Source organism: Aegilops tauschii, unplaced genomic scaffold, assembly GCF_002575655.3.
Source record: "Aegilops tauschii subsp. strangulata cultivar AL8/78 unplaced genomic scaffold, Aet v6.0 ptg000601l_obj, whole genome shotgun sequence".
Lineage (NCBI taxonomy): Eukaryota > Viridiplantae > Streptophyta > Magnoliopsida > Poales > Poaceae > Aegilops > Aegilops tauschii.
In genome coordinates this window covers 17,501-31,775 of record NW_027332839.1, presented here as the reverse complement: position 1 = coordinate 31,775, position 14,275 = coordinate 17,501, and the positions used below count along the sequence as shown (strand labels likewise).

At 46.6% G+C, this 14,275-nt stretch overlaps 1 pseudogene; it reads left to right on the top strand.

Moving 5' to 3' along the window:
- The first annotated feature begins 1,424 nt into the window (after nt 1-1,424).
- Nucleotides 1,425-14,275, top strand: part of LOC141032772 (NADH-ubiquinone oxidoreductase chain 4-like) — an 18,463-nt pseudogene continuing 5,612 nt past the window's right edge.

Below are 14,275 nucleotides of genomic sequence, written 5' to 3'. Positions count from 1 at the left end.
AGAAAGACCCCTATTGTTTAGTAATTTGGCGCCCCATCTTTTGATTGACTGTTGTCAACTAATCTTTTCAATGTTCAATTCTACTCTATGTTAGAACATTTCTGTGAATGCTATTTCGATCTAAGTGGTCCTATTCTCTGTCCCGTGCTAGGAAGCATTACTCCTCTTTTCATTCCAAATTCTTCAATAAGACCGATACGATTGATTGGTCTGTGCGTTTCTCTTATTACTTTTTTGTATCCCCCTGTTCCTCGGATACAATTCGATCCTTCTACGGCCAAATCTCAATTTGTGGAAAGCCTTCGATGGCTTCCTTATGAAAACATCCATTTGTATATGGGTATAGACGGTCTTTCATTATTCTTCGTGATATTGACCACATTTCTGATCCCTATTTGCATTTCAGTGGGTTGGTCTGGTATGAGAAGTTTTGGGAAAGAGTATATTACAGCATTTCTAATTCGTGAATTTCTAATGATCGCCGTGTCCTGCATGCTGGATCCTCTACTATTCTATGTTCTTTCCGAAAGCGTGCCAATCCCTATGTTGTGCGGAGCTGAGCATCTTCTATTCGCTGGGATCAAGCTTTTCCTCTGCAGGGGCCTTGTGCAGTAAACCCCCTACGGGCGGTCCCCCGTCGTCGTAAAGTAGTAAAGGTCCCCGCGAAGCTTTCGGGAAGAGGGGTAGTCTTGTGCGTAAGCATAGCATTTCTGGTCGAACCACCGAACCACACATCTTTTTTTGGTGGGAGGGTACTCCGAGTAGTGGGTACCTCGTAGGACCTCGACCCGCCTACTCAGGTCTTGTATGGATATGCAGGAAGGGGTGCTCCTAGGTGTGTGTAGGGGGTGTGTTTGTTCGCGAGAATGAATTCCTCGTCAAGTCAGGGGGGGTGTGGACACACTTGCGCGAATTCGGGTAACGGCTACAAGGGATAAAAATAAAGGAAACTGTACCCGACCAGGGATGGACGTAAACTCGTAAGCTACCGAGGGTAGGGATAATCGTCCAGGTCTTATTTAAAAAAAAAGCCGCCCCGCCACTGCAGGCAGGTTAGTTCCTCTGTCGTTGCCGGAGAGTTCTTGGCGAAGAGACCTTAGGATAAGTTGCTAAAACAAACGGAGGGGAGGATCGACCCGTTCAGTAGAATTCCGAAGAAAGACTGTTGGCAGCAGGTGGAGACATTTCTTTGGCCCCCTTCCAAATAAATGCGGGCAGGGTAGAGCTCGGCAGAGGGTTCGAGAATAGGGTAGGGTTTTTTACGGTCGGGTCCCCTACCACTAGTCCGGCTAGCCTTCTTTCGGGCAGGAAGCAGGCCTAAACGACGGGCGGGCATCTCCCGCTACGCAAGCAGCATTGTTCGCCACCACCCGAGAAGCAAAAGATTCGAGAGTCAAGGCGGAAAAGACAAGCATAGTGGTCTAATGACAAGGGCCGACGACGGAAGCTCGGGACGGAGCCGTATGATGCGGAAGTCTCACGTACGGTTCCCTGAGAAGGGAGTGGCTACCCACTGGAGCTTCGACCAACTACCACCGGTCAATTCCGCTTTGGGGCCACCCCTGACTCTACCATCATTATAGGGGTATGGGGTTCGAGACAAAGAAAGATCAAGGCAGCATATCAGTTTTTCCTATATACTTTACTTGGATCCGTTTTTATGCTATTAGCTATTCTGTTGATTCTTCTCCAAACAGGAACCACCGATTTACAAATTTTATTAACCACTGAATTTAGTGAGCGGCGCCAAATCCTTCTATGGATTGCTTTTTTCGCCTCTTTTGCCGTCAAAGTGCCTATGGTACCAGTTCATATTTGGTTACCCGAAGCCCATGTAGAGGCACCTACGGCTGGATCCGTCATCTTGGCTGGAATTCTTTTAAAATTGGGAACCTACGGGTTTTTAAGATTTTCAATACCCATGTTTCCCGAAGCGACACTTTGTTTCACTCCTTTCATTTATACTCTAAGCGCGATTGCTATAATATATACTTCCTTGACCACTTTAAGACAGATCGATCTTAAGAAGATCATTGCCTACTCCTCAGTAGCCCATATGAATTTGGTGACTATTGGTATGTTTAGTCGGGCGGCGGCCGTTAGGTCACCTATTTTGAGTTATGGACACACAAGCAAGGCCAAAACATGTGTGCCGGGCGTGCGACCCATCAACCTACTAGCAATAGGGGAGAAAACTTAGCATGTCGCAACAAAAGCGTCGATTCGAGGCGTCAGCAAAACACCGCCGTCTGTTCCTAAAACAAAACCCCTTAGCGCCCCGGGACGGGAGTGGGGGACGGCCCTACGCAGACAGCAGCAGCACCGGCTCTACGAAGTCCGAATCGAATCTTTCGGTTGGCTTTCCCGTGAATAAGAATTGTTGGGCGCGGCGAAGCGAGCGCTTCTAGCTGTTTCGCTTGCTTCTTTCTTATTGTGGCGGCTATTATGGCGTGGCTGAAATGAACGAAAAGCGAGATGATTCAAATCGATTGATAGATGGCCTGATCTGTTCTGATAGATCGAAAGGTTTTCTATCAATAATAAGGGTTGACCTCTTTCTATCTATTGATGATACAAGATATCTATCTATTCTGGATCCATCAGAAAGAAATCGATATGTATCTGATTTTTTCTACATCGTATGTAGAGCGCCCAAGCGTTTGGCCAGCTCAGTTCTATTATCCATCGGTCCAATGCACTGGCTCATCTCATGGAGGGAAAAAGCAAATGTAGTTAGTTGTCTTGTTGTTGTTCGCCGCCTCGACACATTCCCCGGCATCGTCCCACACAGAAAGAAAGAGCGTGGAGCCCCGGCCCGACCTGTAAGTCCGCTAACGTAAAGCGAGGAGTTGAGCCTGAACTGGCGAACCGAAGTCACTTTCGTAACCATACTTCCTACAGCTAACACGTGCCCAGTCCAGCGGGAACGCGAAGCGCAAACGAACGTGAGCTGCTATACCGAATCCCCCGCTGGCCATCGGGGACCTAGTGGTAAGGCCATGATCCGCAGGGGAAGGGATCACTCATTCTTCTATTGGGGACAGGTGCACGAACGACAACTCCAAACGTCAGACATCCGCCGCCTATACCTACCGTTTAGGTGGCACCAGCGAGATCCAGCTAAGGTAAGGAACTTCGTGTCGCGGCTGCTCCACTCCGCTGCGGTCTTTTGAACTGAACTTCGTTGCCTTCCCGCGCGCGAAACGAATGGGCGCTGTGTCGTGGGTCAGTTTTGGGGCGGGGGGGCAGAGAGAGACCAGAAGAATGATTCATTTGGATCGACGAGCCATTTCGCGAATCAATAGAATGTCTCTCTATCCATATCTATTCTATCTTTATATGACGGGCCATAAAAAAAAGAAGTATTTTTTTATGGCATGCGGGATGATCGCGCCTAGTAGCCACATATCAGCTGCGCTCAATATGCGGGATTTCCGTTGGATCAGATCTTTCGCTTTGACGAATTTGGACCTAGCGAAAAGGACTCTAAGCCTTCGCGCAAACAAGCAAAGTAGAAGCAAGACGAGGAAGCGGAGCTGTCGTAGAAGCAGTAGCTTCCCCCGACAATATACAATACAACAGTAGCGACCATGAATAAAAAAGCCCCTTGTTTAACGAGTTCGCTGCTTTTCCCAGGCCGGAGAAGGGCAACTACTTATTGATTGATCGCCTTTCTTTGATATGTGTTCAATTTAGTACAATACAAACTACAACTAGATCAAAGCGGAAGGGCCACTCACTATAGAAGCTATAACTAGAAAAGCCCTAGCCAATAGTTTAGTAGTCGGCCAAACCCCCATGCTCACGACATGTTCTTGATATTGATTGAGTTGGAGGGAGTCAGAGACTACCACGGAATCCTTCCATAGTCACCCCGGTGACCTTCGTCACCAAAGCGTCACGACAGTTTCCAAGACCCCTCATATAATCTCCAGTGGGGATCAGTCGGAGCACGTAGGAATGCCGACCACTACATAAGCCGCTGGCGGAGAAAGCTCGAAGAGCTTCCCTTCATTCGCTTCGCGGGAGTCGCACACAGCACATAGCTGGAAGTCAGAGGGCCCGTACTACCTGCCTAACCCTTCGCTCCGAGGGACCGTAGAACGGAAAGCGCCTTCTAAACAACTCGGCAGAAGGGAAGGGGCCTATGTATTTGCATGACCCCTGCGGATTTGACCCTACCTACACCCGGAGCCAATCCCCTAGCGGTCCTGCCACCACGCCGCAGAACAGGAGCTCGTGTGGAACCTTGGATTTCTGGCGTAACAGCGGTGGAAGGTATCAAAATATTACGGCCGCATAACATAGTATATACGCTAAGGTCGGCCAAAATATGGACACCCGAAGGGCCCGGCGCGCACAATCCTATCCTATCCGAGCCCGTCATTGCATGCACTTCGGACAGCCGTCCGTAGCATCATAAGGAGCACCTCCCTTTCGAGGTACCCAAATGGAACGGTCTTTATTTGTGTTGTTGGTTGGTCTTTCTCAACGTGGTCTATAGCACGAAAAACCATTCTTTACAAGATAGGGCCGTTCACATGAAATAAAATACAAAATCCATTCTTCATGGTCGGGCGCATTTCTCCAAATCCTCCAGGATCACAAGTGGAACGCTAAGCAAGGGTGGGGAGGCTGCGAGCTCCGCGTCGAACAGAAAGAAGCAAGCAGGGGGTGTTGCCGTAGCGCGCCGGAGAGCAAGCGTAGGCAACCAAACTAAATAAGGCTACAAAAGTAGCTAGCTAGCGTTTTTAAGCTGGCTGCCTTTTCTAGCGCGCGTACTCTTCTGTGGAGTCGCACGGAACGAGCCTTGTCTTCCCTCCAACGACTAGCTCCCTTTTCTTGTTCCGGTCACCCTTCTCTTGCCGTGGAAGGACTTTTGCCTGTGGTGTGGTCCAACCCGTGGGCGGAGTCGCCCTCATCCCCCCATTGCTCAGTGCTCCCTGCAGCTTCGCTGGGCTTTACCCGCGTGGGCGCGGGCTTCTATAAGAGAATGAAAAGCTCTCTTTTTACAATAAAACGCGAACCGCGCGGAGCCCACCCTTTTTCGTTTTCTGCCGCCACTGGGTGGCCGCAGGGGAAACACAGCCCGGCCGCCTCTCGGGAAAGGGGGGGTGGGCCTACCTATCCCGAGGGAGCAGCTGAGAGGTTCCATATGCCGAGCCGAAGGGCAGAACTTCAGTGCGTGATCGTAGTATGTCACCTCGTCTCGTCCTCGCAGCATCGAAGAGTACCTATGCACTATGTTCCGGTTCACTGATAAGGAAGATAGAGTTGGGGTGGGGGTCTACGATGTGATACTATAGTATGCCCCGGGGAGAAAGATGCGCAACTCAAAACGGAAGCAGGAAGCGTGTTGTCAAAAATGTCGGAGGTTACCAGATCTCTGAGACTACCATCGATCCGACAGAGCGGAACGACCAGAAAAAGAAGTGGAGTTAGAAAGCCGTATGATAGGTGGTAACTATCTTGTACGGTTCGGGGGGTAAGCGGCGTACTCTGGGGGAATATTAGGCTCTATCGAACATACAGGGAATTGGAGGTAGCATTTTACTTATGTTAAGTCATGGACTGGTTTCTTCAGCCCTTTTTCTATGTGTTGGTGTTCTATATGACCGACATAAGACTCGACTTGTTAGATATTATGGAGGTTTAGTGAGCACCATGCCGAATTTCTCTACCATTTTCTTCTTTTTCACTTTAGCCAATATGAGTTTACCCGGCACTAGCAGCTTTATCGGGGAATTTCTAATCTTAGTAGGAGCTTTCCAAAGAAATAGCTTAGTAGCCACATTAGCTGCGCTTGGGATGATTTTAGGCGCGGCGTATTCCCTTTGGCTATATAATCGTGTGGTTTCTGGAAATTTAAAACCCGATTTCCTCTATAAATTCTCCGATCTAAATGGCAGAGAAGTTTCCATATTTCTACCTTTTCTTGTTGGAGGGGCGACCGTCCGTTGAACTACCAAAAAAGGGTAAACCAATGTGATCATGACATTGTAGGTGCTTGCGATGGGACGGATGCGACTTCCCTCATAAGTAATGGGTGGCATAGCCCGTAGCAGAAGTCCCCTTTTTTTATCCATTTCTTTATTACCCCAGAGGGGCCCACCCTGGTGGGACCGAGAGAAAGAAAGGACGGGGGGGGCGACCATGCATGGCACTTCTCGACCGTGTCTCCGAGGGACAGTTGAACGAGCGACTCATGAATGCTGCCGGGTCGGACGAGCCAATAACTCGAACGTGTTCGGTCAGTTTTTTGAGCAAGAATCACAGCGTTACCTTACCTTCACCATGATACGGACTCCAAGTTCTTATGGCAGAGCACGAGGAGTTTCCTTCAATATGATGATGAGAATGGAAACCAGAAGCACGACTGGGTCTTCGTAGTCCGAGATCATACTTATATATCAGTCACAGTAACGTAAGCATGAGACTTTTTGGTAGTACCGGTGAACCAGATGGCCGCGGCGAGGGAATCTGGGACGGAGGACTCGTAATATCTCTATAGATCTGGCAAAAGCGAAAGACCCCTAACGTCAGGGGCTGACCACTGAGCTCACTCAGGCCCCGCTGGGCGGGCCAGAGTGGGTGCGAGCTGGAATTGCCATAGCTTATGGTTAGAGCAATAGGAAAGGGCCCAGCAGAGAGAACAGTCAGGATAACGAGCGCGGAGCCCACTTGGCAGGCGGCAGGAGCAGCGGGCAAGTGCTTGCTTGGTAGGCCAACAGCCCTGTGAACCGGGCGGGGCACTCGACGAAAGGGGGGCACGCTGAGCAAGTACGCAAAATTGGCCCTGCGGAGCTTTCAAAAAGAAAAGCAAGGACCACTACGGGAGGTCGAACCACGGACCGGAGGTAGTAGAACGTGATCCGCACCGGTCAATATTGGATCAAACAATAGGGGACCGTAGCACTGACCTTTTTTTTTTCAAGACAATAGGTACTGTTCCCTACCGAGACAAGGGACACTCTCAACGGATCCTCCACGCGCTGGGCATACCATAGTTCTTCCGTGCGTCTTTATCGTGGCGGAAACAGAACAAGAGGGAAAGACCCGGCCGACTCGCCCAGGGCTCGAGGGCGAGCCATACGAGAGTGAGTCGAATTCTGTTTACGTTCTCGGTTTGGGTTCGGGCCCCTCTCGATCTTTTGCGTATAAGGGAAGGGGGAAGGAGTCTAAATCTATGGACATTAATGAACCACCATTGATGGACGTTGCACATGACACGAGAAATTCGACTCGACGGTCCGGTGCTAATAGAAGTCGCTTACTCTCCGTCTAGCGAAGGTGCCAGATCCTTAAAGTAAAGTATCTATCAGCCTAGTGTACCAACCACGTGGTACGACGGGCACTCAAAGACCTGGCGAATGAGGGCCCACCCCACCCAAGAGCGCTTATGTCATATGGGAACTCTCGGCTGGAAACAATCCTTATGGTTTTTATATCCGGTTAGAATAATAAGAAAGAATCAAAGTCCAGGTTGGTTGGTGAGCCTAGTGATAGGAGACTATCTAGCTTGGTTCGGAGAGCACTTGTTGGGTTTCAGATTCGTTTTTTGCTAAATGTTACGGCCTAAATGCTGAACTATTGACCCTACTTGTTCGGATGGGTGTTCACCCCAAAGTGTTCCCGGACTGCATGCATACATCCGTAAGTAACTTAGTGCAACATGGCAAATTTCATTGAGAGGAATCAGCAAAGAAAAGAAATCTTCTCCGGGTGATCAAGTTCCTTTTTCGGTCTGGGCCACGTCTTTGCTTTCTTCAGAGGCCCATTTTCCTGGGCATCAGTGAGTGGAATACTTAACAGTGATTACATTCTTATGTAGATTCCATTGCTCGAATGGGACTTGTTTGTTGGCACCGACCTCGATAAGAAGCAAGGGAGTGGTGCCGAAGCGAACGGAGCTGCAGAGCCGTTTGTTTACCAATCCGCCAACTTAAGCTAGGAAAAGTGTAAGAGACCGTGCATCTTCATGTAAATAAAGGTAAATAATCTCAGAAACAGTCAAGAAACCGGGAATTTTTTATTCCATTTCTTAGCCAGGGCAAGCCCTACCGACCTACGACCGGAGAAGATGTTGTGTTGTTCGTATCACTTGCTAGAGATAGAGAAGCTAGAACAGGAACTGCCCGGGAGGGTTCAAAGAATGAGGTCTTCACCTTTGAGCTGGATCTCATCTCATTCTAGCACATACTACGAGCGATTGACTTAAAGAATACAACAAATGGTTGTGGGGTTATCTTTGTACCCTGTGACTACAACCACAAGGTCCGAATCAAGCGAAACGGCTGAGGCGCAAGCCCTTTTCTCGCCACTACTCTGTGTACCCAAAGTCAGCAACCTTTTTGGCACGCTGGCTAGCAAGTTCATTGCTTCAATGACATGAATTCAATCAAGTGGACAAATCCTATCCTGGAAAATATGGGCAATCAGCTGGAAACTCAATAGTCTTACGCGGAAAGCACTCAACCGGCCTTCCTCTTCTGAATTATATGAATGACAGAAATCAGTCCTCACTTGTATTAACTTCATGAGTGAAGAGATAGACAAGGTGGTGAAAAGCATGAAACCAAATACTGCTCCAGGTCCAGATGGCTTCTCTGTTAGCTTTTTAGAGCTTTTTGGCCCCAGTTGAGAGATATACTAATATAAATGCTTCAGGAGCTGTATCATGGCAGGTTGAACTTGTCCAGACTAAACTATGGTGTCATTTCTCTACTGCCAAAGATTAAGGATGCTAATAGTATCCTACAGTATAGACCCATATGTGTTCTAAATGTTATGTTTAAAGCTATTACCAAAGCTCTGACACTTAGATTTACTCCTCTGGCTCGACAAGTAATCAGCTCTCTTCAGACTGGATTTATTCCTGGGAGGTACATTTTGGATGGATGTGTAATTCTTCATGAAGTTTTGCATGAGTTGAAAACCTCTCACTCTGAAGGAATTTTGCTTCAGTTGGACTTTGAAAAAGCTTATGATAGAGTTCAGTGGCCTTTCTTGGCAGAGGTAATGCATAGGAAAAACTTCCCTGACAGGTGGATAGATTGGATTAGACAAGCAGTGGAAGGAGGCAAAGTGTGTGTGAATATGAATGGAGATTGGCGAGAATATTTCTCTACTTTCAGAGGTTTGAGGCAAGGAGATCCTCTTTCTCCTTTGCTTTTTCACCTAGTAGGTGATGCACTATCTGCAATTCTGGATAGAGCTAAGGAAGCAGGTGTGATTAGAGGTTTGGTACCACATCTGATACCAGGGGGGATTAGTCATTTGCAATATGCTTCTGATACTTTGCTTTTTTTGCATAATGACATGGAGTCTATTACTGGATTCTAATTCCTTCTCTACTGTTTAGAGGAAATGTCTGGCATGAAAGTCAATTACTTGAAGAGTGATATTTTCACAGTAGGGTTGAGTGTAGAGGAGGAGCAGAGGGTAGCTGATATAACTGTGAGATAGGCAAATTTCCAATAAAATATAATATCTGGGATTACCAATCAGCAAAGACAAGATCTCTTCTAATGATTTTTTTTCATTAAAAGGTAGAAAAGAAGTTGGACTCTTGGCAATGCAAACATTTCTCTTATGGAGGAAGAGATATATTGATCAATGCATGTTTATCAAATGTCCCTATGTACCTTCTGGGTTGCTACACTTTGCCTGTCAAAATACAGAAAAAAGTTGATACAATAAGAAATCACTTCTACTGGGAGTAAGAAGAAGAAATTTCACATGGTCAGATGGGAACACCTATGCACCCCTAAAGATTATGGTGGTGTGGGCTTCACTGATATGAGAGTCAGAAACATTTGTTTACTGTCAAAGTGGCTGGAGGAGGTCAATTAACTACTGGAGCTTACACTGCAGATACTACTTATTAAAGGGCACACATTTCAAGACACCTTCAAGCTACTGAAATTGGAAAGCAATGATGTTATACTGGGTTATGATTGGCTATATCGTCACAGTCCAATCAATTTAGATTGGAAGGCCAGAACAATGAGTATTTGTCACAATGGGCAAGAAACCATTATTCTTTCTGACAGCAGCAATACTACTTCTCCAACATTGTTAGACCCTGATAAGTTTCAGAAGGAAATTGATAAAGGAGCTATGGGCTACTATCTTTATCCCTTATCTTGTGACTCTGCTGATACCGATGATGAAAATACTTTGGAGGAACTTAACTTGGTATAGTGAGCCTAGCAGGCGGCGGGAGTCCAGTACGATTGCTTGCATTTCTCTGGAATTGAACTAGCCCTTGGGAAAGGTAGACGTGAAGGTACCATGATTTCTCACTTTATAGAAGCGTTAGAGCTCGGCTGACACAGTGATCGAAAGCTGCGCAACCAAAACAACTTGAAACCGCCCATGCACCTTTTGCTTTTCCTGATATCGTCCCTTCGGGTAGTTGGATATGAGCACATTCAAATTGGAATTCTTCTGATCCCAGATCCAATAGAAGTTTTGAGGTAAGAGGTACCGTGAGCAGATTTCTTTGTTCGATACCCAGTTTTTGATCTCGCAAGCAAGGAAATCGAAGAATAGCTCAGTATTATTACGTCTCCCTCCGATAATGAGTGGTAGTGAGCTCTGCCCTAGAGAATGAAGACTCCAAGCAGCATCTCAGTCTCGATATTTGCCTTTTCGGGAGACGACTTGTGATAAGCAAGTCAGCCATGTCCTAAAGAAGTAGTGGGAGTGCATGGTTATAAAGGAAGGCGCAAGTGTATTACGGAGCGAAGAAGCTTTAGAGAAAGTTCTACCTCGCGGGTGAAACCATAGATTGGAAGGTGTAGGTCACTCACCCGTGTAAACAAAGCGAAATCATAGAGCATAGCTCGTTTGTAATGCCCCTGTCCGAACTGACCACAGGATTTAGGTCGTCCCGACCAGTAACAAAGGAGAAATTCCCCTGCTTGTTAGGAGTTCCTTTAGTTTGCAGTTGAGTGCAGCCGGATGGTTCTCTCTGTGTATTCCTGAAAAAGTGATTGGAGGTTCGTTGCTCACCTTAAGTCATTATCAACCGAAACTCATAGAGAAAGGGATCCGCAAAACCCCTCGCCATTACCGTATGAGCAGGTTTTAAAGCCTGCAAGTTAAGTTGTTGGCTGCTCTTAGCGATTGAGTGCCAACATGAGACCTATTTGTTAGCTTTGAACCGAGAAGGTCCCTCAACCATAGCGTGATACGAACCAGTGGCTTCCCTACCGAAACCGAAGAAATCCTCTGGGCGGGTTCCTTATCTTTACTTAATACGGAACCGAGACCTTGACTTCTTCTTATCAGACTGAAGAGGGGAACCTCATGACCCAGGATACAAGCACTATTATCTTCTTATAAGGGAAGTGAGGTGATTGTAAGCAAAAGGAGGAGGAATAGTTTCTCATGCCGAGATCAAAAACTCAAGCGCCATCCGTTTCCTATTTGATTTCAGAACAGCGGAATATCATCACCCGTGGTTCACTTGAGCATGAATAGAGTTCGGTCTCCTTATGAATTCAAGTTGGTAAAGAAGTGGACTTCGGAGCTTTCGCTACAACCCCTCCAAGGCGGGCAACTGTCTCATTTGACACTAGCACTTAAATAAAGAAAGGTAGGAAGGGCTCCCTCCCTCTAATGAAATGGGCTTCTTTAAATTATGCAATACGTTCACCAGTCTCGGATCTTTAGAAAAAGGAACCAATCCTATTTCGGCACTCTTTAGAGGCTATCGCTCGTTTACCGCAGATCTCTATCCCACAGCTGGCTAATAAAATCGCCTTGGCAATGTGTCAAGTCCTTTCAGTCAGAGTTCAACTCTTCAGCGAAAGTGAAAAATCTACGGTCTTCCATCCGCGGAGGTAGCCATGGACTCCATAGTATATGTTGGTAGCTAGCGTACAGGCTTGATGTGAGGGGGGGTTGTTACCTATTCTATTCCCTTGCTTGGATAAAAACACCCATCTTTCCGTACGAAAGACACGCAACTAGAGCAACTTGATATTACGTATGTAGACCTGGCCTCCCTCAATAATAGCTGGCTCACCCGATTGACGATTTTCAAAGATCTACGCCAAGCGCCTCGAAGCGGGGATCCACTTTTTACTACTTTAGAAAGTGAGAAGCCTTTGGCTTGATTTCTTCTGTGGCTTCTTTATGTTTACCCACGCCGCGGCTATTCAATAAAAGGATTGGTAGTTAGTTGCCTCACCCTATTGGTTGTTGGTTTTCTTTCTCCTCTGCGTTCGTGAAAAGCTAGTATGCTCGCGGAAATCGTCTAAAGGAAACTACTCGCTAACTCGCTAACAAGACGGACTTCTTCCTCTGGCTCTGCCAGGCTATGCTGCTCGCCTAAATCGGTATCAATAACTTCTATCGTACTTCGACCTCTCATTGGAATGATAAGTTGGCTACGACGAACTAATAAGTTTCTCTTCTTGTCACCTTCTTTAAGCCTTTCCTTCTGCTTCCATCGAGAAATATATATAGATAAGCTTGGAGAAGCGATTAAGGTGTTTCCACTCTTAGGTTGTTCAATATGCGAAGACCGTGTCAATCACTACACCAGTGATACGAAAAGCAAGCATTCTTCTCCAGCTGACGTACCGACGCCTCACTACTACTTAATTAGTGAAAGATACGTTGGGATGTTTTCAATTCTCCATCAAGAGGCGGGCAACTATCTCTTTTAACACTAGACTTCGGATCGCCTTCCTACTGGTTTTCTTCTCGGTCTCCCCAACTAGGGGAAACCTCAAAGCAAACAACAGAGCAACACCTATCTTTTTTCTTTAAGCACTGAACATCCGGATCCCCTTCCGACTTGCTTTTCCGGGCACTGGTCTTTCTAACAACTGGAACTCGTCTCCCTTTTCCTGATTCGCATCTTCTTCGGCTTTTGCTACGGTCTGTTCCTTCCTTCAGTCAGTCCTTCCTTCAAGATTTTTGCCTGCGGATCTCTCTCTTCAAAACATATATATCTTTCGGCGCCAGTCTTTCCTGCCTTACCTTAACCCCGCTTTCACGTGGCGAATCGGTATGAGGTTTCAGTGATCACTTTACGGTATTCTTTAAGCTTTCTTGGTCACCGGACAGAGTGAGAACTGCTCAGCTTGCTTTCTTTCCCTAGCACACACTTAGTAGATAGTAGGCACAGGTCCGCTAAGAGCTCATCGAACTTGACTTGTAGAGTGAGACCTGTGCTCGATATGGTTCATTTCAGTGCTCTTTCTCTCGGTATCGTTCACCACATGCCTGTGATCGATCTCTCTCAAGCTAGGTTTGGTATCGGTATCGGTGAAGTCCGTCATTGAATTGAAGTGGTAGAGTGGTAAGTGGGCGTACGGTCTATGTATTTCCTATCAGTGGCATTAGTTCCTTTTCATTCTCTAGATAGATGGGCAGAACAAGCTTCTCTTTATATTCTATTCTAGAAAGGATCAATTAGATTCTCATCTCCTATTTGTTTGAGCCATTCATTATAGTGGTGGTGCCGGGAAGGCAGCTTAGCACTCTAGTCCTTTTGAGTAAGGAATTGTAGCATGGGCAGGCAATCTCTTCGATTGATTCCCCTCCAGGAATTACTTGAATTAATTAGCCGGCCCACGGAGTGAAATATCGAACTTAACCTATAAATAACTAGTATCTCAAAAACCAAATAAAAGGCTTTCTTTTAAGCTTGTTAATGGAATTCCACAGGAGTCAAGCGCTAGCAAAGAAGAATTGGAAATCAGTCGCTTCCCTTCTGGACTCAAGTCAGCAGAAGAGTGAACTTCATATTAATAGGTAAATCCTACATCAAGCGGAAAAGCCATGATGTTTCCACTCCATTTTCATTACTAAGATGTATTACGTCAGGATCTGTTGCTCAAACTGAATCACGCCAATGTTATGGAAGTTCCTGGATTGTTTGAAATAAGATTAGTACCAAAAGCTCCCTATGACCCTTTGTACGGAGCATTCAAAGTTCCTCACGCTGTCAAGCAAGACTTTGATCTCGATTTGGGAGAGCAAACACAGCTTCGCCATCCAGCCAAGTATCTTTATTGAATTGTGACCCTATCTAGCGCTTAAAAATCTTTCTTCTTTCTCCGTCACTAGATTCCGGTTAAAACGCTTGGTCCACCCATGCTTTTCCTCTCCATTTTTCATATGGAAAGGGAAAGCAGTGCCAACTTATTGGAATTCTGCATGGCATATTTCCCAACCTCCTGCTATTCCAGGCTCTAGTGCTCAGTCATAAACCTATTGCCCGCTCCGCTTTCCCATTCCTATTGCTTTCGGTATC